General features: G+C 35.0%; 1 protein-coding gene across 5 annotated transcripts in view; it reads left to right on the forward strand.

The window, feature by feature from the left end:
* TRPC4 (transient receptor potential cation channel subfamily C member 4) overlaps nt 1–25164 on the forward strand; it is a 192597-nt gene that overhangs the window by 17273 nt on the left and 150160 nt on the right. The window contains exon 2 of one of the 5 annotated variants that reach the window (XM_064586166.1): nt 5848–6011. The exons of 3 other annotated variants lie outside the window; for them this stretch is intronic. The gene's annotated coding sequence lies outside the window, so the exon portion shown is untranslated. Of the gene's footprint in view, nt 1–4593; nt 6012–25164 lie in introns of those variants that run through there. One more of the 5 variants, XM_064586165.1, reaches the window with a different exon arrangement.

Below are 25164 nucleotides of genomic sequence, written 5' to 3' on the forward strand. Positions count from 1 at the left end.
AACCACTCATTTGTTTTCCATCACTGTAATTTGTCATTTTGAGAATATAATATAATTGAAATCGTATAATATTTGACTTTTTGAGATTGGCTTCTTCCACTCAAGATAATGTCCTTGAGATTCGTACAAGTTATTGTGTGCAAAAATAGATTGTTTCTTTTTTTATTGATGAGTAGTATTCCAGTTGTGGATGAACCACCCATTGTTTAACCATTCATGCATTGAAGGACATCTGGGTTGTTTCCAGGTTTTTGCCATAACCAATAACGCTGCAATAAACATTTGTGTACACATTTTTGTGTGAACATAAGTCTTCATTTATCTGGGAAACATGCCCAGAGTGTAATTGTTGAGTCATATGTTAGTTGCATGTTTAGTTTTTTTAAAAACTGCCAAACTATTTTTTAGAGTGACTGTACCACTTTACATTCCTACCAGCAATGTATGAATGATCTAGTTTTTCCATAGCCTTACAGATTAGGGTGTGGTAACATAGGATCAAGTAGTATCCTTACTTTAGTGTCATTACCATTTTTCACTTCAATCATTCTTCTAGTAGTGACGTCTCATTGTGTTAATTTGCATTTATACAATGGCGAATGATGTTAAACATCTTATGTGCTTACTTGCATCTGTATGTTGTTTTCAGTGGAATATCCCTCCATGTCTTTTGCACATTATCTAATGTTTTGTTTTTGTTTTAGTTTTCAGTGTTGAGCTTTGCAAGTTCTTTATATATTTAAATACTAATCATTTATCTGATATGGTTTGCCAGTATTTTCTTCAAATCCATAGCTTGTCATGTTATCTTCTTGACAAGGTCATTTGTAGAGCAAATGTTTTAATTTTGATGAAATCCAACTTATGACCTCTTTCTTTCATACCACATTTTTTTTTAAAAAGGAAAAAAATAAGGCATAGGGGCACCTGGGTGACTCATTTGGTTAAGTGTCTGCCTTTAGCTCAGGTCACCATCTCAGGGTCCTGGGATAGAGCCCCGCATAAGACTCCATGCTCAGCAGGGAGTCTGCTTCTCCCTCTTCCTCTGCCCCTCCCCACTGCTCATGCTTGCTCACTCTCTCTCTCTGTCTCTCAAATAAATAAATAAAATCTTAAAAAAAAATAAGGCATAGAGAAAACAAGGGATTTCCCAAATTCTCATAGCAAAGAAAACCAGTTTATTGCCTCCAACATTTGCTTCTAGTTACAGTGTTCTGTTGATAAGTATCTCAATGATCCTATCCCTATCTATCTGCTCACTACTAGACTATTGGTATTTCTGTTTACATACAGGTTTAGAATAAGGTAAAAATTTGTCTTGCATATTCTTCATTAAATATACACTTGCTTATTATGACCCTCTGTAAATCATGTTATTATATACCATTAAGCACAATTTCAACTATTTTTTATTTTATTCTGTATCATTTTTAAAGTATTTACAATGCTTTACCTCAAACCAATGATACAGAATTTTTGCTTGTGTGGTGATTAGTTTTAGGTGAGTCTGTCTTGAATTCCAGATTCAAGATGAATTATTTACTTGAGTAGCAAAAAAATTTCCATTAGGAATGAATCTGGATTTGTGGAGAAGGAGATTCCTGGCAGCCCAATACTTTATAATGATCAGAATTCATATGGCTATTGTAATGCAAATGAATCTTACTAGTTTCCAACTGTAAACTCAAACTTTAGACAAAAGATGGAAAGGCACCTTTGGTGTAGGACCTACTAGAAATGTTATAAAGTTGAAAATGTATAAGTAAATTTGTAACTCACTGAAGTCAGAAGGTGGAAGTTAAAATGAGAAGAGAACATTGAATATAAATTTATGAATATTATTTAACTAATAGTACTCTAAAATATACAGTAGTTTGGTCCATATGAAACTACCTATATTTGATCATTTTTTCACACATTTTTCACTGATTCAACCAGATACTAAAATAATTATCATCATTAGATTGTTAGAGGGAGGAGGTAGGGAAGGATGAGAAGAGATGGTGTAAGTGAACTAGGACTTTATCATTCATAGCAGGATATCAAGATGTGCCTAAAGAATCACATTAAAATATTTTTCTTATAAAGTTCCTCCTTGTAAGTATTCACTTTCAAATACCAGTCAAATCTACACTTGCAGCTGTCTAAATTTTTTCAGTTTTATTGAGATATAATTGACAAATAAAATCGTAAGATATCTAAAATGTACACTATGATGATTTGATGTACATATACATTATGAAAAGATTCCTTCCATGTAGTTAATTAACACATCCACCACCACACATATTTTTTCTGTTTTATTTTGTGCTGATGAGAACGTTTATGTTCTATTCTCTCAGCAAACTCAATTACACAGTACAGTTTTATCAGCTGTAGTCACCATGTTATACATTAGATCCTCAGACCTTAATTCATCTTACAGCTGCAAGTATATATCCTTTTACTAACCTCTCTCTATTACCCCCACTTCCACCCCACAGGCCTTGGCAACCGCTTGTCTACTCCCTATTTTTATAAGTTTGACTCTTTAAAATTCCACACATATGTGAAACCACGCAGTATTTGTCTTTGTCTGGCTTATTTTATTTCACTTAGCATAATACCATCAAGGTCCATCCATGTTTTCTCAAATATCAGGATTTCCTTCTTTGTTATGGCTGAATAATAGCCCAGTGTGTGTGTGTGTGTGTGTGTGTGTGTGACATCTTCTTTATCCATTCATCCCGTGATGAACACTTAGATGATTTCTATAGCTTAGCTATTGTGAAAAATGCTGCCATGAATATGGGAGTGCAGGTAACTCTTAGGTATTCTCTTTTCATTTCCTTTAGATATATGCCCAGAAGTAGGATTGCTGGATCATATGGCAGTTCTATTTTTAATTTTTTTAGGAAAAAACTAAATATTTTTAAGAAAATACTTCTGATATCTTCTTTTATAATATTTGCATTAAAGATTCCTAATTATTAATAATCTTCTTCATTTGAAGCACTGAATTTCTAAAGTCTATTGTCTAAGACAACTAGAAATATTTTTTTTCCTGTGGTACCAGGTACCTGACAACAGTAACAATGAAAAAGCAGAATTAAATAATTGATGTGGTTTCTTCTGGAATCAACCTCTCTTTGATTTGATTTGATTTACCTTCCCGGCATTTTCACTGATGTAACCTGTCAACAAAGTTGTAGAGTAAAACAAAAACATCAAGACACAAGAAAATGCATATTATTTTCTGCTTGCAAAAACTCTGCTTAAGGTAAAATTTGTCTGAAAATTAATTATTGATGGTCTGACTAATAAAAAGATCATATTTCAGACTCAAATGTGATTGATTTTACAGTAAATTACCCCAGGAGGATGGAATGTTCTGGTTGATGGAATATTATGGTTAACAGCATTTGAGAAAAATGATAGCATGATGACACACTTTCACAATGTCTGTCATTTGAACTGTGCTAAACCATCCTAGCTGTGTGGAAGGAAGTTCTTAAAGGCCTCAGATTTGATGTTACATAGACCCCAGTTTGAATTTTGACCCTCACATCCACTAGCTGGATAACTTTATGTGAATTACTTAATATCTTTGATCCTCAGGTTTCTCATCTATTAACTGAGGTTAAAAATATCCAATTTACAGTGCAGTTGGCAAGATATATATATATAAAATAATATATCACAGTGCCGACTATATAATAATGCTCTAATCTCACCAAGTATAGGATCATAGCTAATAATTTATCACTGAAACCTAACTATGGATATTGAGATATAGCTCACAGGTTGTTTCTAATTGAGTGATTTAACTTTTTCATTGAAATCATGCTCTCTCTAACAGTTAGAGATGTAGGTTAACACTAGATATGCCTGCATTATGAAACAAGTAATGCCCTTGATCATAACCATATTATGCAAGCTTTTTTTTTTCATATTATGCAAGCTTTAAAGAGAGAGAGTGAGATATGATCAGAGTAGAGTTTTGAGAACCAGGAACTCATGGCTTCTGCTAAAGTCCTTCCCACTGTTTTGCAGTGGAACAAGGATGCCTCAGAAGGGAGAGAGTCAAGGAAAACAAAGCACTTGATGGTTCCATGAGGGAGCTTGTAGGGCTTATAAGGTATCAAGATATCCTGTTGGTGGCAATCCCTGCAAATTCTTCTGGGTACTGGCCTCGTAGTGATTGCAATAATACCAATAGTACTAGTGGTTAGTATTTATTGAGCACATATTATGTGCTCAATACATTGAAACTTTTATGTGTATTACCTAATTTAATTCTCACTTTAGCTTTATGAGGTAAGTTCTGTCAAGCCCTTGACAGTGGCTAGGAACATGGCATCAGACTTACTAGGTATCTCAGCTCTGTCATTAACTAGCTATGTCACTTTGGGATAAGTTATTTATTAAATTTAAGCCCCTGTTTCTTCTTCTGTAAATGGAGGGTATTTTTGACCATTCTATCATGCGTGAGGACACTGAGCCTTTAAGTCTCAAGGTCTACCAGCAAGTATGTGCAAGTCTAGAATATTAATCTTGGTGTATATATTCCTAACTTCCCCTCAGTGCTTCTCCTTATATAAGAATAAAGACCTAGGGCGCCTGGGTGGCTCAGTTGGTTGGGCGACTGCCTTCGGCTCAGGTCATGATCCTGGAGTCCTGGGATCGAGTCCCGCATCGGGCTCCCTGCTCGGCAGGGAGTCTGCTTCTCCCTCTGACCCTCCTCCCTCTCATGCTCTCTGTCTCTCATTCTCTCTGTCTCAAATAAATAAATAAAATCTTAAAAAAAAAAAAAAAAAAGAATAAAGACCTATACTTAAAATGTGGTTCATAGAAAAGTGGATGTTGTCTATTTTCTATATACTAATTTGTGTCAGGGCAAAGAAAAGGTAAATTGCGTGCAACTGAATCACTTTGATACTTTTCAAATAGAAAAAAAAAACTAAATTTTTCATTATACAAAAAAATATGTAACAAACCATCTCAGTTCTTTCATTCAACTGACATGTATTTGAGTAATTACTAAGCATAAGACAGAATTTATTTAGACTGTGTAATCCAAGAGCTTTAACTCTGCGACTATGACATTGCAATTCAACATTTTCTTTAAGAAATTGGTCTAGCATCTAGATCAGGGCACATCAGATTGCTGGGTTATGCCCCAGAGTTTCTTGTTCAGTGGGTCTAGGGTAGGACATGGGAATTTGCATCTCCAACAAGTTCCCAGGTGATGTCGATGCTTCTGATCACACACTGAGGACCACTGATCTGGATCAGTGGTTCTCCATCTCGACATTGTAGCACTCTTGTGTGGTCAGATAGGAAGTTTGGTGCAAATAAGTCATTATTAAATATAAAGTAGCAGTGTTCCAAAAAGATATAATTGGACATTAGAGTTTACTTATATTTACCCTAATAATATCACACCTAATATATAAATCAATGTCCTGGGAATTGGACATAGGAATATGCCACAAACATGAATGCCATCCATCTTGTGTGTTGATTTGAAAAATAAGTTTGAGAGTAGCTAGAGTACAAACATTTACGTTATCTTCCACTTTATTTTGGCTCTCCTGGTTTTTTTTTTTTTAAGATTTTATTTATTTATTTGTCAGAAAGAGCATGAGCAGGGGGAGCGGCAGGCAGAGGGAGAAGCAGACTCCCCGCTTAGCAAGGAACCTGATGTGGGACTGGATCCCAGGACCCTGGGACCCTGCCCTGAGCCGAAGGCAGACACTTAACCGACTGAGCCACCCAGGCGCCCTTGGCTCTCTGGTTACTGTCATACCAAATTGTCTAGTGAATTGTGCTGTAATCACTGGCTGCATATCATCTTTCTTTCTGTAGAACTCCTGCCAATAACTTGGGTGTAGTCCATAGCTAGCAAGACCTAGAGGAAAGAGGTGTGGCTGAGTGTGCAAGCTAAGAAACCCATGGTGTTTGCAGGCCATCACAAAGATGTGAGAGCAACAAAGGATAAGTACGCAACAAGATTTTGGACAAGACCACAGGTAAAGCATTTTGCCTTTAAAGAAACACCTCAAAGCTTCTAATACTAAGAAGGATGGCTGTGGATGGAGGACATGGGACAGTCATTGACCATGTTTTACAGTGAAAACTGAAGATGTCATTGCTGCCTGAGAAGGAAGGAATGGTGATTTTTAGAGGCATAAGTGCAAATTAAAAGCTTACAAGAACCACCAAAGAGAACAGAAAGTATTGACTACTGACTAACAACTTTGAGAAGACAACTGTCATTAGAAAATGGATTTCATAGTGCCAAATGATTGCATGCATTTTTTGTTTTGCATTATTTTTTCCTTCTAACAGCAATCAATATATAGGGTATACAAGAAAAAAAATCAGAAAATAGGATTTATCCAAGATTGATTCAGATGTGATAGAGACAAAAGGATAGCCTAAGTCACTTTGTATTTATCTCAAGATGTTATAATGGAAACTACGTCAAAGAGAGATTTCAGAGGCAAGAAACTTAACACAAGAAATAGGACAAGAACACATTCTTGCATGTCTTAGAATTTAATTAGGAATGATGAAGAATATAACCTATTTCAGTGTGACAGTTTTTGTGGTTTAGAGCTTGTCGAAAATAATTTCCTTGTAATGCCTTGATTGTTTTTGACTCTCTACCAGTAGCATAATTCGTATTTAAAAAAACTCGATGGGCAAAGTTTTTATTTTATCAATATATTCAGTGATAACCTTCCCTAAATGAAAACATAAAATAGTCAAAGCCAAGTTAGAGTAAATCTGACTTAAAGTATTCAAAAACAACACATAATTTAGGATTGGAAACAAAAAGAATTTGGGAGGATGGATAAGAGTAACAAAATTAAATATCTTGTCAATATATTGTACTCAGAATCTTTGAAAATCAGGTAACAATGTAGAACATATATGAATCATTTTTCTCTTTTAGGTGAAAATGTGCTAATATTTATGTAATACAGACTAATATTACAGTATTAGTGATAATACTGTTCAAGTTTATAAATCTTCTAGGTGCAACTGGATTTGTGAAAAGTAATACCTTGGATAGAAGCATGAAATATATTGACTTTTTCATTAACTATCCCTCAACTCTGTCATACTGAACTCCTTTTTCCTGCTGGGAAATGGCAGTATAATTTTTTAAGTCACATTCAGTTATTCTAGCAGTGTAACTCTGATTTCCAATACTCAGTCACGCTTGTTTTCTAAAGTCAAATCATATCCGATTCACTTAAAACCTTTTCTTCAAATTTTCATCTCGGTAAGTTACGGCTATTAGGCAATTGTGCCTTTAAAAAAAAAGTTTGTTCAATAACTGAGTTTATGCTAAGTGCAAATTCATGCAAATATTATTTAAGTCCAAACACAAAGTTAAATATTGAAGCTTCCTCTTTACCTGAGTATTTTGTAAAAATTCAAGTTGATACTACGATTGTTAGTTGAAATTAATGGCATCTATTTTATTTAAGTGCACTAAATTTATGAGGGAAATGTAGATGTAACATGAAGATAAATAGTATTCCAGTAAATGAAAAATATTAAGATATTATGATTTATAAGCTCAATTATAGAAAATTGTATTTAAGTATAATCTACAGTAAATATTTAGCACTTTGTAGGGATTTCTTACTTAAAGATAGCCTACTCTTCCTTGATAAAATACAAAGAAAATAAGAAAAATTTAAAAATACAACCTCAATTTTTGTTAAAATTAGAAAACAGTTAAGACCCCAGAGAGCTAAAGGAATGGAGGATTATGGGAAGAATGGGGCTGGAGCAGGAAGCCATTGAAAGAAAATGGCAACGAATCTGGTAAAATGTAGCCAAAACACTCTTCTTATAGTTGAGGCACTAATCCCTGAGATGCTAAAAATATCTCATTTCTAACAATGCAAATAAGTTGGCAGTTGAAGCTAAGGGTGTCAGGTGATCTCTTAGACCCTGAGGCAAGAACAAATAACCACTCAAAAGAGGCACTGTCTGTCTCTTTGGCAGAGGAGGAAAGAGAGAACCTTTTCACTTTGAAAAAATCTCAGCTGCTCATCTTCGCTGGCTATAAAGACATTAACAACTGAATCAACTAAATGTCCAGATGGTTGTCAAGGTTGTTCTGGTATTTCTGTTAGGCAAATGCCATATGAATAGCTTGTCCCAGCAAAACTCCTGTGGTTGATGATGAGTTAAAAATGAACCAGTACAGAAGCTATGCAAGTATATTGCAGGAAAATAATGAGGAAGAGGCAAGAAGATAAAATTAGGAGATGAGGAATGCATACTAGAATGTATGATGAGGAGCAGAAGCAAATGACATTTTACTATGAGTTTAAAAATAACGCCTATGAAACAAGACCACAAACCAGTAAGGAGGGCATGTGGGGAAAAGATGATGAGTCAAGAAAAAGAAAAAATGAAAAGAACTGTGAGCAGACAGGACTAAGAAATGAAAGCAAAAAATGAAACCAAGAAAGGAGAGAAACTGTAAGGAGCAGAAATAAACACTGTTGTAAAAAGATAAGGGACATCGTAGGAAAAATGAAGAAAGAAGTCTAAAATCAAAACAATTATAAATAAAGGGTTTTTTTTAAGGCTTCTATGGAAAACAATAGATACAGATAATATTTTAGCTTTCTGTGAGTAGAGTTAGCATGGTATACTTTTTATTCTCCTTTTACTTTAAACTGATTATTGTCTTTATATTTAAATTGCATCTTCTTAAAAGCAGCTTATAGTTTGGTATCATTTTGTATCCAGTCTTACAGTCTCCGCATTTTAATTGTAACCGATTGAGGCAATCAAGTCTTCACTGGAGAGGGATCTGGGTGGTTCATCATAGTGATTCCCCCAAACTGGTAACTACAATGATAATGAGCTCCCTGGGGTTATTTAATCATTAATGTGGGGCAAGCTTCCTTTCTCTATAATAGCCATTTGCACCAGGTACCATTTCCTCCATTCCCAAAGATTCGCAAAGCAAATACTAATGTAATTTTCTCAGACAGGCCTGCCCATGTTTTCATTTTCATTTCAGTTTCATTAAAGATCTTTTAAAGGACCGTGGACTTTGGTGTTTCAGTGAAGCTTTCAACATAACACTGAGATAATGATTTAATAATTTGGAAGCAGAGCTTTGAATTCATAGAACATCATTTCTTTCATAGTTATGTTCACTTCTTCCTTTGAATTCTGAGGAAGGAGAACAGAATCTTCGAAATGTTCTTTTAAATAAGTAGTAGTAGAAGAAAGGAAATAAATGTGAAAGGAACAAGGCTGTTTAGCACCTGCCAGGCTGAAAGGGGTCAGTAATCAGAGGATTCATGACATCTTCTGTGACAAAAGGGTGTGAGTCTTCTTTTGAAAATAAATAAAAATCACATTTGTAAATAAACAGTTTGAAACCTAAATATGTATCATTTAGTTGAAGATCTCCTATAGGATTTTTAAAGAGCTTTTCATTAATCACCTTATGCTAGGTGTTTTTTTTTTTTTTCTACTTTAAACTTTCTAGTTTAAAACAGTTTGTCATTTATTTCAGAAACAAAATAGACAAGCGAGAGCAATGATACTTGGAAGGATGGAGAGACTTTTAAGTCTCTGTTCCTTTCTCTTGGATATGGCAAAGTAGTGGGCATCTTTTGGGCTAGCTTAAGTTGATTTCTTCCCTTTATGCTTATAGTGGGTCCAGACAGAGCCTTTCCCATAGTGAGATGGGCTTGACAGGGAAAGAGGAACCCAGGTGTCTTGTCCAGAGTAGTTTGCAATGTTTTACATGGTTTTATATTGCTGATTTGTTTTTCTTTAAAAAGATACTAAAGTGTATTATAATTAAGACTTGGGAGTAATTAAGTGGAGTTCTTGATATTTGACTAGTTAAAGCAGTAATACTGCTATTATTATAATTATTATTATTATTTTGCTGGCAAAGGCTGAAAAGCAAGTATGACCCTTTTAAACATCCACACTTTAGGGGACTGTTTGCTCTGATCAGTGTCCAATCTAAATGCTCAAATGGAATGTTTGCATAAGAGCTGGCTGCGATGCTGTGCAGATATAGATGTAGTTATGAGCATTGATGGCAATCAGGAAGGAAGGGTTTCGAAGCCAGAGAGGAATCTTTAATAGCATATTAACTAGCATATTAACAAACTCTGTATATAGAGAGAGTGAGGGAGAGGGAGAGGGAAGTGTGTTTGGCTTAGTTTGAAGTCTTAATCAAATATGGACAAAGGGCAGGGAAGGAAGTTGGCATGTGTAATCACTGCAATTTTCTCATAGAGCATCTGAATTTATAAGGTGCCCCAGAGATTATTTTTCTATAAAGCAATTTTCTGCAGTTTGCTTCACAGACATTATTAAGGTCGGAGTTTTGATGAGACAGTTCTTTGGGAATAAAAAGTTAAAATTCCAGGACTCTTGAAGAATAAGAATAGTGTGTTGGCTCTGCCTGATGCTCGAGAAGCAGAAGGAGCTAGCAGGGTGCAGTAGGAGGGCCGGGGGCCAAGGGGCCAGAGCCTGATGGAGCAGCATGTGAGAGGAAGACACAGGCATTTATGGTTAGACTCCCATGCCAGTCGAAGAACATATACTACCTGGCCCTTTCTCCCCAGTTCATCAGGTAAAATCAGGAGGAGAACAATGAGTATAATTAATCTTGCTGACCTCACACTTCAGTTCTGAAGACCACTCAGCCTAAATTAATTCTCTTTTTACTACCAAACATGAAAGCTTTCATTGCTTAGGTACACTGAGTTGAGAGGTTAATAGAGACAAGGGGAAGAAGTTTTCAGATATACCAATGTCATTGCATTATTCATTATATGTGTTTTAAATGCCCAGTCTATATGTTTGCAACTGGATATCTGAGCTTCTTTAGTATCAGTAAAGGTCTGGTAAAGGTTTGGTGAAGTATCAGTAGATCCCTAGGAATAATAACAACAAACCCCTCAGGTTTTACCTTATTTTCTCTTTTGCCTTTAATTAAACTCAATAAATACCATGTTCTGTACAATAATATCAAGAGGCCACCTTTTGATTTGTATTAAAATTGAAGTTAACATATGGAGATCATGCTGTGTAAAATATTCCTATTGGCAACAGTACAAGGATGAAGGTGGAGGGAAAAGTGTACTCGTTAACTCTGAGTTTCGATATTCTTAATTGTTTTGATATTCAGCAGTGTATGGTTGACTCCTCTGGTAACTTCTCCAGAATCTTCTCATATTTTCTATTTGGAAGGTCTTTTGTCCACATATATTTCCATTAGGCTTATAACTGAACTCATCAAACTCAATAAAGGCATTATTCTTTCTATAAAATGTCCCTTTTATGTTCCCAGTATTAAACTATGCATTTGCTCTCTCTGGTTTTACCTTATCCTTACTTTTCCCTTGTTTCAGTGACATTTCTGATTCTTCCCAATTTTACTTAGAAATACATTCAACTTGGTCTCAAGAAAAAAATATTTTTATTTCTCAGTAAGATAGAGTTTAAAGCAATGGAATTGGTCACAATTAAGGACATCAAGAAGAACTTTACACATAGGGACTAACTGAAAGATTCATTCTTTGAGCATTTGAGTTGACAATAGGTTGGCTCTTGTGACTTGTTAACATGATGTTCATTATAAATGAATATAAAATGCAAAGCCCTTGACAGCAAATTTTAAGCTATAGGTTTCAGAATTTTGGATGTATTTAGTAGTAACCAGACTACTTTACTGTTATCCAGACTCCCAGCTAAGAAAGCATAATCTTCAAAACTAGTGCACAACCTACCCTTCAAAAAAACAAAACCTAGGGGTCAGATGCTACTGAGAGAAAAGTCCCTTTCTGACCAGGCACTAGAACCTTGTGTCTGCTGGTGGTGTTCTCCATGTAGGCATCCTTACTATAAATGGGAAAAAAAAATATGGACTTTTATTTAAAGGAATAGAGGTTACCATCTCAAGAATCCTCCACTGAAGGCTTTACCTAAAGAAGACAAAGTGTATATAAAACATGGTAGCAGCAGTATTTTCTAAAATACTCAGGTACTTCATCGTTATTATAGATGCACAAAGTGAAACTTGGAGAAATCTAAAAATGAGTTGTAACCTATAATGAGTACATCAACCTTTTTAGTTAGTAATATTTCTTAAGAAAGGTGATGACCCATTATAAATCAGTCATAATCTCTCTTTTTATATATAAAAGAACTGATACCCATTTTTCACAGTTCTTTTCAATTTGTATTGAAAAGCAAAACAAGGCAGGAGTAAAATGGGTGGGGTCTGGCACCAGAGTACCTGGCTGCATACCTTAGTTCTACCACTTATTAGTTATATGACCTGAGGGAAATAGCTTAATCTCTCTGTGCTTCTATAAACTAGTCATGTGTTTCTTCCTCTTGGAGTTACTGTGAGAATTAAATGACATAGTAGGTATTAAGCACATGGCAGAGGGCTAGAACATACCAAGTACCCAATGAATGTCAGCTTTTTTTACTGTGGTTCTTCTCTGGAAGTTTCTAATCAGTTCCCTGCTCCAGTACAGTCCCTACTTCCTAAAACATAAAGGGTTTCTTAAACATCCAGACCCTCAAGAATCTTACTATCTGGGTTTTACCTTCCAGACAATTCTGGGTCTGGTTTGATTTTGTGGCTGTAGATTGCGGTTCTCAATTAGCTAGAAGATCTTGAAGTCCAGAATTAACAAGATGTATATCTTGGTGGCCTTTTTAATGTCTCCGTGCACACATCTCAGATCATTCTCCCAACGCTCCAGCAACACTGACCTTCATTCTGAACCCTGATGGAACAAGCCAAGCTCCTTCCAGCCTTGGAGCCTGGGCTCTGCTTTTTTCATCCGGAGCTGCTGCTGTTCCCTTTGATCTTTCCAAGGCACACTCCTCGAGTCATTCAGAGCCCAGTAAACTAACCCCAACACCATAACGGGGCTAAAGTAACCACACAGGTGCTAGGGTTCATGTCACTGATTTTATTTGTCTGTGCTTCCTGATAAGCTTCATGGTTATCTTGTTCTATTTGTCCTATCTCCCCATCATGAGATATGCCTTCCATAAAGGCAGTGGCCAGATCCAACTGACTTACCTCAGTATTCTTAGCTTTTTATACAGTCTCACCTACTAACTCTGCGGTACATATGTATTGAATACATACATGAAAAAAACAAATTGTCCATAAAATGGCAGAACATTTTTCTTATATACAGAATATCTTCCCCACATTTATCTATTTCTCAAAACAGCACTTAACCCTGAATCTCTCCTTCCTATGTGCTCATACATGTACAACTCCCTTAGATGCAAAGGCCTTTGTCAGATACAACTTTTTTTTTATTCTTATGTTAATCCCCATACATTACATCATTAGTTTTAGATGAAGTGTTCCATGATTCATTGTTTGTGCACAACACCCAGTGCTCCATGCAGAATGTGCCCTCCTCAATACCCACCACCAGGCTAACCCATCCTCCCGCCCCCCTCCCCTCTAGAACCCTCAGTTTGTTTTTCAGAGTCTATCGTCAGATACAACTTTGTAAGAGAAACTACTTACCTGCTTGGTCCATACTGGGCTCTAAGATTGGTGATCATTTTCTGAGAGGGGCCACCTTATACAGCATGAGGGAGATTCTTTTGTTCAGATTTTTTTTAAAAGATGAGTTGAGAATCACTATATTCACATTATGGAAAAAGAATTGCATGAGCTTGTTATATACTTAATAAGCTTATTTGTATATTGAAAACTATAAAAACATAAACTATGTACTAGTTTTTAGCGTTTAATTACTTTTAACTAAAAAAATTGGAGAAGTCTTTAACAAATGTAACAAAATGCAGTATTTCTGGTGAAATTTAGATTTGCTTTTGACAATTTATTTATTATCATTTGTTTATCCACCTTAGTGTTCCACCCAATTCTACCCAATAGTCTCTTCTTTGTCTGGAGGTTTTCTGACACAAATTGTAAGAATACTTCATCTCCATCTGCTCTTGGATGTAGCTCAAGTGCACAAACCTCCTTCATTTACCTGATGAAACAAAGCTGATTGTCATGGGGTAAATAGTGGGAATACAGGGATCAGCACAGCAGTCCCTGCAGTTAAGGAGAATATATTAAGGTATGTTGGGAGAGAATGATAGAAAATTAATAAATATGGTTGGAGATTTTAAATGCTCAGAGAACCTATTTGCTCAGAGAAGTGTGAGACTCTAGCAGCAGGGAACGGGAATGAAAAACCTTCCTGAACCTGTCACTAGTGAGAGTGAGGAGGGTCAGGAAATTCTTCCAAGAGTAAGGGATGCTTGAAATTCAGGTGGTGATAACCACGTTGATGGAGTTAAGTTGGAGATAACCAAGTTGAGCAATTTCATTCTTACAGCCATGGTTATTGAACAGAAGTGCATAGTGTTGGAGCTCCCAGTACACGATCTACAAATTACTGAGTTTCGATTTTTCCTGGATCCTGTTTAACGTGTGAATATTGTGGCCACTCTTTCCTCTGAAATTTGTTGAGAAGAGCTTAGTGGTTCCTGATCTTTGGCAGGAAGAGAACAATTACCAAAGTGTCCACCCTGAAAACAGAACCCCATATGTGAAGTTGTTGACACCATTTCTTTCTCTAATACACACTTAAAGGTCTTTTGGGGCTGTAAGAGTTTACAGATTTATTAAGTAAGCACTCCATGACTACTGCCTGACCCCTCACAGCCACTTCCTTTTGTTTATGTCCTTAGAACAGCACTGACTTATACACAGATATTTCTTTTAAGGAAGGACTATGTCTTTTCCATCTTGAACTTTACTAGCACATTGTCAAATATATACTAAAGTCTCAATAATATTCTTTGAATGCATAAATATTTTATTATTTTCCCAATGCTGATTTAATGATATTTAATTTGTGACAAATATTAATTAGTTTTCATACACCAAGATACTCAATAATACTGATATGTTATGCTTTGAGTTGGGGGATGTTTCTTCACCATTATTAACACAAGCAGGAGTTCTTCACTTTGCTTTAAGGGATCTAGCATAAGCTTTACATCTTTGGTCCCACACAGTAATTTGTTAATGGTCAATCTCCTTTGATCTGTAAAAATTAAAAAACAATGGGAGGGATAGAGAAGAAAGGATATAATCTAAATAACATTGGAAAATAACATTTTGTCTAGGTATTACAAGGCTGAGACACAGAGAATTGTGCAAAAACATTGTATTCTGGTTGGTAAATTTTTTCCTCACAGGGGTATGGTCTAGTAATTCTGAAACTATTTTATGTGTATACTAAAGTTCAATGAAGATGTGGTTAGAATGCGGTAGAAAAATGAGAGCCAGGTTTCTTATCGTCAGAAAAAGAAGTTACAATAAGCACTGGGAAACAGTGCTTATTGTAGAATGAACATCAGTGGCCCCCCAGTAGCAACAAGCACACCTATCACTCAGATAGTAAATTTTAAATACCATGTTCCAATAAAAGGAACTGGGGTGCCTTTGAAAAATGCCACATCTAAGATTGGGACAGGGAAATTACAAGATGAGCCTGGAGCATCTTGTAGTGTCAGAAAGTAAGGAAGTGCTCAACAAATGAATAAATTAAAAGAGTAAAAGCATGTCAAAAGAATGCAGGTGCCTACCTGAGAGAGCTTCCAACAGCCAAAGATGAAAGTGTATGAACAAGAGAAATAACAATAGTATTATAACTCAGAAATAAAATAAATATCTGCAAAGCCATAATGATAAAAATAAATAATTGGATGAATAAATACATAGGGGTAGAAAGGACAAGTTTTCTTTAAAGTAGAATTCCAAGTAATAAATGTAGAAGGAATGAGAGAAATAGAAACCACCATGAGAATGCTCTACTCATAATTGCCGCAGGCAGGATCTACACCTGGATGCTGAAATAAATCAATGGGCCAAACTTCAAGGAGGAAAAGGATATTTGCATTACCTCAAAGTATCTCCCCATGATATTTATTAACTGTCATAGTGGTTTTAACATATGTCCAAAAACTCTTTAATAATCCTTCCGGCAGGTGAAGCTTAATTCCCCTCACCTTGAACATGAGTTGGACTTGTTGAATTGCTTCTATCAAACAGAAGAGTGGAGCAAGTTGGCAGGCATGACCTCATGGAATGATCAATGTTAATGTTGTCAGTAATAAGAGGTGTTGACATTGTGCAATGACACAATGAGATGGCCACATCACCTCTGTGGCATTGTTCCCCCAAATCCGAGTTTCATAGTGAGGAAAAGCAGACAGACCTAAATTGAGGAACATTCTACCAAGCACCTGACCAGTAATCTTCAAAAGTGTCAAGGGAATGGGAGACAAGGAAAAATTGAGAAACTGTTACAGATTGGATTAAGGAGACATGGTGACTAAATGCAGTGTGGTAGTATGAGATGGATCCTGGAAGAAAATAAGATATGAGAGGGAAAAAAACATAAAATCCTAATCAAGTCTCTAGATGAGTTAGTAGTATTTTGCTAACGTTGATTTCTTATTTTTGGTAAAAGCTCATGCTCATGTTAAGTTATTGACTTTAGGGGAACTCTCTGTACTGTCTTTGCAACTCCTGTAAAACTAAGATTATTTCAAAAATAAAAGTTAAAGAAAATAGTGGGAGTGTTTTAAATCTAGTTCCTAGCATAGATTAGGCATTCAATAGCTTTTTAAGTGAATTAATTAATGTATTTTATAGTAAAAAAAATTACATTGCCATAAAATTATCTTCTTTGATTTATATGTAATTCCAGAACTCCATCAAGCCAAATCATTTCCTCTAAGTATACTTGGGGTTTTTATGATTCCATCCTTTTACTGTTTCCATCTTCCAAAAATGTCTATTCATGTCTTGTGTCCATTTTTTAATTGGAGTATTTGTGGTTTTTTGGTGTTGAGTTGAGTAAGTTCTTTATATGTTTTGGATACTAAACCTTTATTGGATATGTCATTTGTAAATATCTTCTCTCATTCAACTGTATCTTTATATCTTTTAATTCTCAGTTTAGTGCCCAAAGACAGTAAAGGTTCAATAAAGTTTCCAAGGAGGGGTTGCCTGAGTGGCTCATTCGGTTAAGTGTCTGACTCTTGATTTTGGCTCAGGTCATGATCATAGGGTTGTGAGACTGAGCCCCACATTGGGCTCCATGCTGGGCATGGAGCCTGCTTAAGATTCTCTCTCTCTCCCTCTCCTTCTGCCCCTCCCCTCTCTTTCTTTCTCCCTCTCTTAAAAATAAAATAAAAAATAAAGTTTCCATGGATGAATACATGAGAGAATAAGTAACTTAGAAATAACACTTCTAAGTATCTGAGTTTGTTATTATATTCAATAATGGGATATTGGATTAAAAGATTCATGTCTTTTCTTTTTTTCTTAACTTACCAGAAGCTCTAATTAAGCCATAATTTCATTTCATATATGTAAGTGAATGTCTTACAAACCCAATGTAAAGTGATCATTTAGTACTGCACAATTATGGTTCCCACTTGTAGTTCTAGTAGAGTGGAGTGAAGGATGATGTAGTAGAACACTTATTTACTGTGATATTTTCATTCATTCTGGCTATTTTGTGAGAAATTTTACACTGTCTTTTAGGGTAGCTTACATAGGATCTTCTGCTAGAGGAAAGAAACACCCACTTTTTAAAATATTTGCCATGATGGAGGTACTTCCCTATCTAGGAAAACCAATTTTAGAAAAAATGTTATGTTACATTCCATAGTAACAATAAGTATGTTTACACTTAGAGCATATTGCCTCTTTATGGCATGAATAAGATTTGGACTGACTTCAAGCTTAGACAGATGTTCTTCCAAATATTTTCTATCAAAAGGAAGATGGTGAAATGCTTGATCAGTTGAAGTGTGGTGAAATCAATTGCTTGCTATTGTATATATTATTTATTAGTATTGATTACTCTTCATAAACTTGAAATATTGAAATTTTTTATTTTCTTTAAAGAGTTGATTGATTTTTAGTTTAAGAAAATCAAGCCATGGACACCTGGTTGGTTAAGTCAGTTGAGCACTGGACTCTTGGTTTCAGCTCAGGTCATGATCTCATGGGTCGTGGAATCTAGCCCCGTGTCAGGCAGATAAATATTAAATGCATGGGATGATAATAGATTATTAGAAATTGGTTTTCTCATAAACTCTGAACCTAGCTAATCAACATCTCTCTAATAGTCTGAAAATTAATTTTATAAAATTAACTAATATTTTTTGCATTAAAAAATAAGACTATATACAGATCATTACACTTTTATTATATATATCATGGAATAAATATGCCAAATTACCTTTGTCTTAATTTAAGGAAATTTAAGTTCTTTTTAAACAAATAAAATATTGACGAATTTTTTTCATGACTATACACCTAGCAATTTTTCCAGGTAGAAATTCAGTAAAACTGAATATGATCACCATCAAATGAATACCTTGGTATCCACCACTTGTTGTATATCATATGACATTTCCATACTAACAACCCTGCATGTGGGCAATATCCTCTACCTTGACTGATAGAGAGACTAAGTCTCTGGGAAATGAAGTAGCTAATCTGAGTTTAAGAGAAAGAAGATTTCAGTGGCAGAGAGCTGTAATTATAATGTGTCAAACATCTGGCTCAAAGTAAGAAAAGCAGTATTTATAGATATTCCAATTTCTGATACTATGTAGAAAAAAATATTTGATTGATGGAAATATTTTTTCACTTTTCATCTAAATTTTCCATCAGTGCATACAGAGAGCCTACAAGGTTTTTAATATCATGGCACTTTTGAATTCTGATTTTGAATAGAAAATTCACAACTAAAATATGAACCCCCAGCTTCACTTTCACGATGATTTCAATAAATCAGCAGCTGCTTACAAAATAATACACTGTTTTACCTGAAGGGGTGTGGGATTGTATCTATTACAATCTGAGTAGATCTTGGTAGTTTAAATCCTCAGTTTTCCTTAATGCAACAGGGTCCCCAAGAAGCAGAAAAATTTACCAGAGATCTAAGAGCTGTTTGTAATAGAGCCAAAGTCAAATGGAGGATTTGATGAAATAGTCAATAGTGCGTTCTCATTTCTTAAATCAATACTTTCATTTAGTTTAGTCCAACTCTTAGAATAACAGGAGACCTGATTTAAAGAAAACTTGTTTTATTTAATTAAAGCTTAAATGAAGACTTGATGGAAAATAAGCTGTGCCACTTATGTAAATAACCCTATCATATCTGTTAAGCATCCAAAGCATATAGCTAATTGAATTTAAAAGAAAATGTTAACGTGCCTGTTGATAAAAGTTAGTCTTAAATAGTTCACTTCCAATATACTGAAAAGATGAACTTCTAGGATGAGTATTTAAAAATCATAATACAGCTTTATATCATTAAAAAAGATCACAGTGTCATAGTACTAATAACTGTACAGAGTAAAAAAATTCTCTGAACAGCAAATCTATCATAAATTTGGACAATAACCAAATAACCTGGAAAAACTGCTTTGCCAAATAAATTTGATCTTTTAAGTTGCTATGGTAATTACTATACTTGTTGGAGGTATTTAGGAGATGCTAAATTCCTTGTGCATAATGAAACTTTATGAAGAGTATTCTAAGCATTCTAGTTTAAAAAAAACTAATTTGCCTTTGATTTGCATAACTGATGTTTGAGTTCAGTGTAGAAATAAATTTGGTTGATTCTAAGGACGTGAAAAGATTGAGTAAAAGATTTAAAAGTTCAAGACAAAAGGAAGAGACTGCATTTTACAATATTTATACCTTCTACTTTTCTGTTAACTATAGAGTGCTTGTAGAATGTTAAATACTCAATCTGAATTACTCTCCAGAAATAGTAAAGGAAGTAAGAATTGTCATGCCACACAGTCCTACTGAGCTTTAACCTTCTGTGCTCAATTTGGCACTGAGAGTGAAACCCACGCTTAATTACTTACCATTGCTCTATCTTACATGAGTGTAGGAGTGCTAACAGCACTGACTCCATCCTTGGCCCTCCATCTTGTTCTTCACACTGAGGCACAGAGGTCCCCACTTGAGATAGCAACCTTATGACCTCACCATCATGCCCCTCACTCCATACAAGCTTGGGATTAACATCTGGACTGGGCAGAGAAGAGAGGCAGAGAATAGCTGTGTAGGGATCTTCCACCCACCCATTGCGCCTGTCAGTAAATTACCCTGAATAAAACTCTGTGTAAAAGGTGTGGAGTGGCTTGCTTTGTTTTCCTGTATTAAAGCAACTTCTCAGTATAAAGGATACATTATTGACCCTCCTCCACCTTCTCACAATGAGCAAAGGACTAAATTATGTTATCTTTTCTTGGTTGCATCCATGGTGAATTGAACCAGGTTACCTGAGAGGCTGAGACTAGAGAATGGGCAGGGAGAGATTAGGTGCCTAGAACTTGCCATGGGTATTTTTCTTAGATACAACTGAGCAGGCCTCTGTGAACCTGGAAATATTCCTTAGCAGGTGAAGCGCCAGTGGAGGTGTGACAAATAGGATTCCATTACCCTGAGTACCAATCAATACCACAACCAAGACTCAATTTGCAAAGAAGCCCAAGACCTGAGGGATGGACTAACATTTAGGGAAGGTCCAGCAGTGTTGGTAAAGACTCAAAAGAATTCTCTGAGAGCTAGTAGTGAGGGTACTAAGATTCAGAATTAGGAGATCCACTCACTACACAGGTAATGCAATCACGAGAATTAGGGGATCCTGATAAAAAGCAGCTGCTGAGAAACTAAATGGCCATTCAATAGCAGAGTAAGGGCAAAATGTGTAAATATAGGATAAGAAAAAATGAACATAAGGTCAGGAACACATTTATCAAGCCCTTGTGATTTTTTTCTGGTTATTTTATCTCAATATCTATCCCAAGGAACACTAATAATAGTGTTTACCCCAAGGGGTTTTCCTAAGAATTAATTGACTTCATACATGTAAAACTTGAGATAGGCTTGGTATGTACGGAGTTCAGTAAGTGTTGTTGTTTTTGTTGCTATGTTGTTTTGTTGTTTTAAGGGACTGGGGTTTCAGATAGAATCTTAATCTCTGGAGATCTAATAAGGCAAGAACAAAATTCCTAGGAACATGAAGGGACCAGCTTCATTCAGAAGCAGCCCTAATAGAACTATGGTTCCCACCTGCCTAGACCAAAAATTGGTTGGGAATGTGGGATAGAATCTAGCCTGAGGGTGTTTACCACATCTGATTTGCCACTGAAACCATTAGTATTTTCATTGCTTATCTTTTTGCTGCAGCTTCTGGATATAATACTTGATGGCTGTGTGACCTTGCAGAAATTTTTAAACTTTTCTGAGCCATAGAAACTTGGCTTTTCCTGTGACTTTGTGTAGTTCTTTCATATTCCCAAATTAATGCAATCACTTAAAAGAACAGCATTTGATAGAAAATATAATAAGGGTCATTAATTGATATAGAACAAAATTGGGATAACAAAAATTCTAAAAGATATAACAGAAAAGTCATTGTGTAAAACTGTGACCCCTTATTCTAAGTGTGGAAACTAGAATAGAATGGGGAGTTTTTCTCCTCTCCATGCCTTTAAAAATGATGTTTCCTCTTCCTAGAATTCCTTGTTTCTATATAGTCACTGGTGAAATAACACTCAAATATTTAGGTAAAAGCCTGCCTCCTCTAGCAACCATCTTGTCGCCCTCCTGTGGCATGCCTACAATAATGGCTTTGTCTTCTGAATCCCAAGGAAATATTATATAAATCTACAATCTATCCTGGAGAATTTACCACATGGTATTTATTACTGGTTATAGACAAAGCTCCTTCTCCACTTGATAGCATTCTCCCTGAGGTCAAGGATTTCTTGCTGTTGTTTTAGCAGCTCTACTGAGATCTAATTTACATACATAAAAAATTCACCCATTGGGACTGTGTTTTACTTGACTTTATATCCTCAGCCTACAAAATAGTCTTGATCTGATACAGAATAAGCTGTAATAAATCTTTTTTGAATCCTCCAACCAACATATGGAGGAATAAAGATTTCTAGCTGTCATGAAGCAGATGTGAAACTGATGCACCCTAGTGACCTAATTTGTCTTATAATTGAGACATTTGATCAGATTGTCCTCTGCCACTCCACTCACTTCATGTACTTTTCCTTTTAAAAATATGCCCTCAGAGGAGAGGATATTTCTTCACCAAAGGTGACCCCTTGCCTGAAACTGCAGTGGACTAATAAAAATAAATTAGCTTCAGGATTTACAACTTGGAACCTTGATAATAGCTTCACCGTGGTATCTTCAGTAACCAGAAATATGGAGAAAAACAATCTCTTTTTCTTTTTACATCAGGACAGGTTGTTTTAGGAATATAGAGAACAATGGATTTGAAAACATTCATGGATTCAGCCTGTAAAAACACACAAAAATTATATCAGACATTACCCCAAAATGCTAAGACCTCTCATAGTAATGTTAAAATGGTTATTCTATGGCAGATTATAAATCAATAAGTAGGAACACTGTTTCCTGCTTTTATATTTCCTCCAAATGCTTCAAATAAAGGTTATATGAAAAATTAATGTCATATAATAACCACCCCACTTAGGGGAAAAAAAAACAATATAGACTGTCTTATTTACAGGTATAACACATAAAGATATGTGTGGGGATTTGTAAAATTGTATTCTTAATAAGAAAATTCTAGCTCCAGCATAATGATAAACCTATGTATTTTCATTATCCAAACAAAAAATATATTTTTGCTTAATAAAAAATAGTACTTTGTAAAAATAAAAATAATCAAGTTAACTTCATAATATAATTAATATTTAGAGTGAAATCTACAAAGGAAAATTCTAAAAACTGTATGATATTCAATAACTGAATTGCTCTTTGTGGTTACCATAAAATAAACAGATTTGAAACTATTTCTTGTAGTTGTGTTTATCTGAACAAGTAATATATTTTGGAAATAGCTTCCTTGGAAACCTCAGTGGTATGTAATGAAACAGCCAATCTTTGACCAAGAGCAGGAAAATCATGTATCAAAGCAGAATGCAAATACCCTAATATTTATAAAAATTAAGTAAAAAATTATCGAGCTTCATGGAAATATGAATATCATCTTGTACAACTTTGATGGAAGAATAAAAAGTGACAAAGCTAAAAATGTGTTCAAGGTCACATGGTTTATTGGCAGAGACAATGACAAATCAGAGACTAATAGAATCATAGAGCCTAACCATCATAGTCATTAAAGATTATCCAATTTATCCACCTATTTAGTTCCTGAATCTTCTCTACAACATTCCCATAAGTTGTCTGTTCAGTGTTTGAATACTGTCAACAACAAGGAGTTTACTAGTCCTTTAGGTAAGCATTCAATATTTGAACAAATCCTACTATTGAGTGACCACCATTTTGTTGAGAAGAAAGCTTTTTCTTCATAATTTCTACCTCTTGGTCTTAGTTCTGGTTTTTGGAGTTGTGAAAAACATGTCAAGTACCTTTTAAACATAAGAGTCCTGCTAATTATTAAGGACAGCAGAATATTACTTTTTATAAAATAAACTTTTACTTTGTGATTAAAGACTTTTTTATTAAAACCATTGTATTCTCTTTATCAACAACCTAGAAAGTGTAGGCCAGAACAGAAATCACCAATTACCCATGGGTCGACTTTCTTAAATGTGAGTGTAGTTACCTCCTTCTTATAGGTTTTATCATCGTTGCAGATGCTAATCTTTATTGTATTGAAAATTTTATCCATAATTAGCACTTACCATAATGATTTTTTTGCGTGACATTAAGCTTTAATACATATTATTTTAATAGCTACACATTTTTATTAAATAAATATTCAACTCTTAATTGAACTAGCTGATAATTATTGGCTTTTGAATCTCTCCAGTTTTTTCCAACAATAAGTTATTTTTCCTTTTGTGCATACATCATTGCCTATCTTATAAATGAAAACTCCAGGATAGATTTCTGGAAGAGATATTCCTAGAGTGAAGGGCTTGAACCTTTCCAAAGACTGATACACATATTTCCAATTCCATTTCAGTTTAAACTATCACCAACAACTTACAAGAGAAGTATTTTCACTGAATCCTTCCTGGTATTGGCTCTTCTTTTATATTTAATCTGACCACATTTGGCATGTAAGATGTTTTATCGTGCTGGTAAACTTCTCAGTTTTAGAGGTCAGAAACGTAGAATGCATTTTTTTTTTACAATTTTATTTTTTATTATTTGAGAGAGAGAGCACGAGTTGGGGGAGGAGCAGAGGGAGAGAAGCAAACTGCCCACTGAGCAGGGAGCCCGATGAGGAGCTCCATCCCAGGACCCTGAGATCACAACCTGAACTAAAGGCAGACACTTAACCAACTGAGCCACTCAGGTGCCCCTAGAATGCATTTTCAGATGATATATTCCATGTATATTTCTTTTTCTCTGAGGGGGCTGTTCTTTTTACTCTTTGAATCTTAGTGGTTTTCTATTTAATAAACTCTTTTCAGTCGTATGTATTTTGAATAATTTCCCTTATTTTGCTTTTTAACTTTACGTATTATGTGTGAATATTAAGATATTTTAAATTCTATGTATCCATAAGTCTTTCTTATAGTCATTCCTCCATTGTTTTTTGCTTAGAAAACTCATCCCTATTGAAATTCCATTTGTTTCAATATTTCACTTTTGAATTCATTTAGATTCCTTTCATGGTGTTCCAAAATAATTATTTCCAAAAATTTTAACCAGTCGTGTCAGTATTATTTATTCTTTTTTCATTCCCTGCACTGATTTGGCATGCTTCCCTGTTGAAACACTATTATACAGTATATGTTCAAGTATCTTTCTCACACACACACACATCCCACCACTACCACCAACAGCAGTAACATCTAAGCCACATGGTATCCTTTCTTACCTCTTGCCATAATCTAATTGGTATTTTTAAAAAATAAAGCAGTCATATATTTAGCAAAAATTCTATATGTGCATCCAAATTTAAGCATTTTTATATTATTTTTGCTATCACTGAAAGATTTATTTATTTTTCTTTTGGGCTAGAGACTTAACATTACCACCATGACAGTACATAGACACACGCAGGCACACACGTGTACATACGCACACACAATTTCAGA

Source organism: Mirounga angustirostris, unplaced genomic scaffold, assembly GCF_029215605.1.
Source record: "Mirounga angustirostris isolate CCGP_5_RB_7025 unplaced genomic scaffold, mMirAng1.0.hap1 SCAF_3, whole genome shotgun sequence".
Taxonomy (NCBI): domain Eukaryota; kingdom Metazoa; phylum Chordata; class Mammalia; order Carnivora; family Phocidae; genus Mirounga; species Mirounga angustirostris.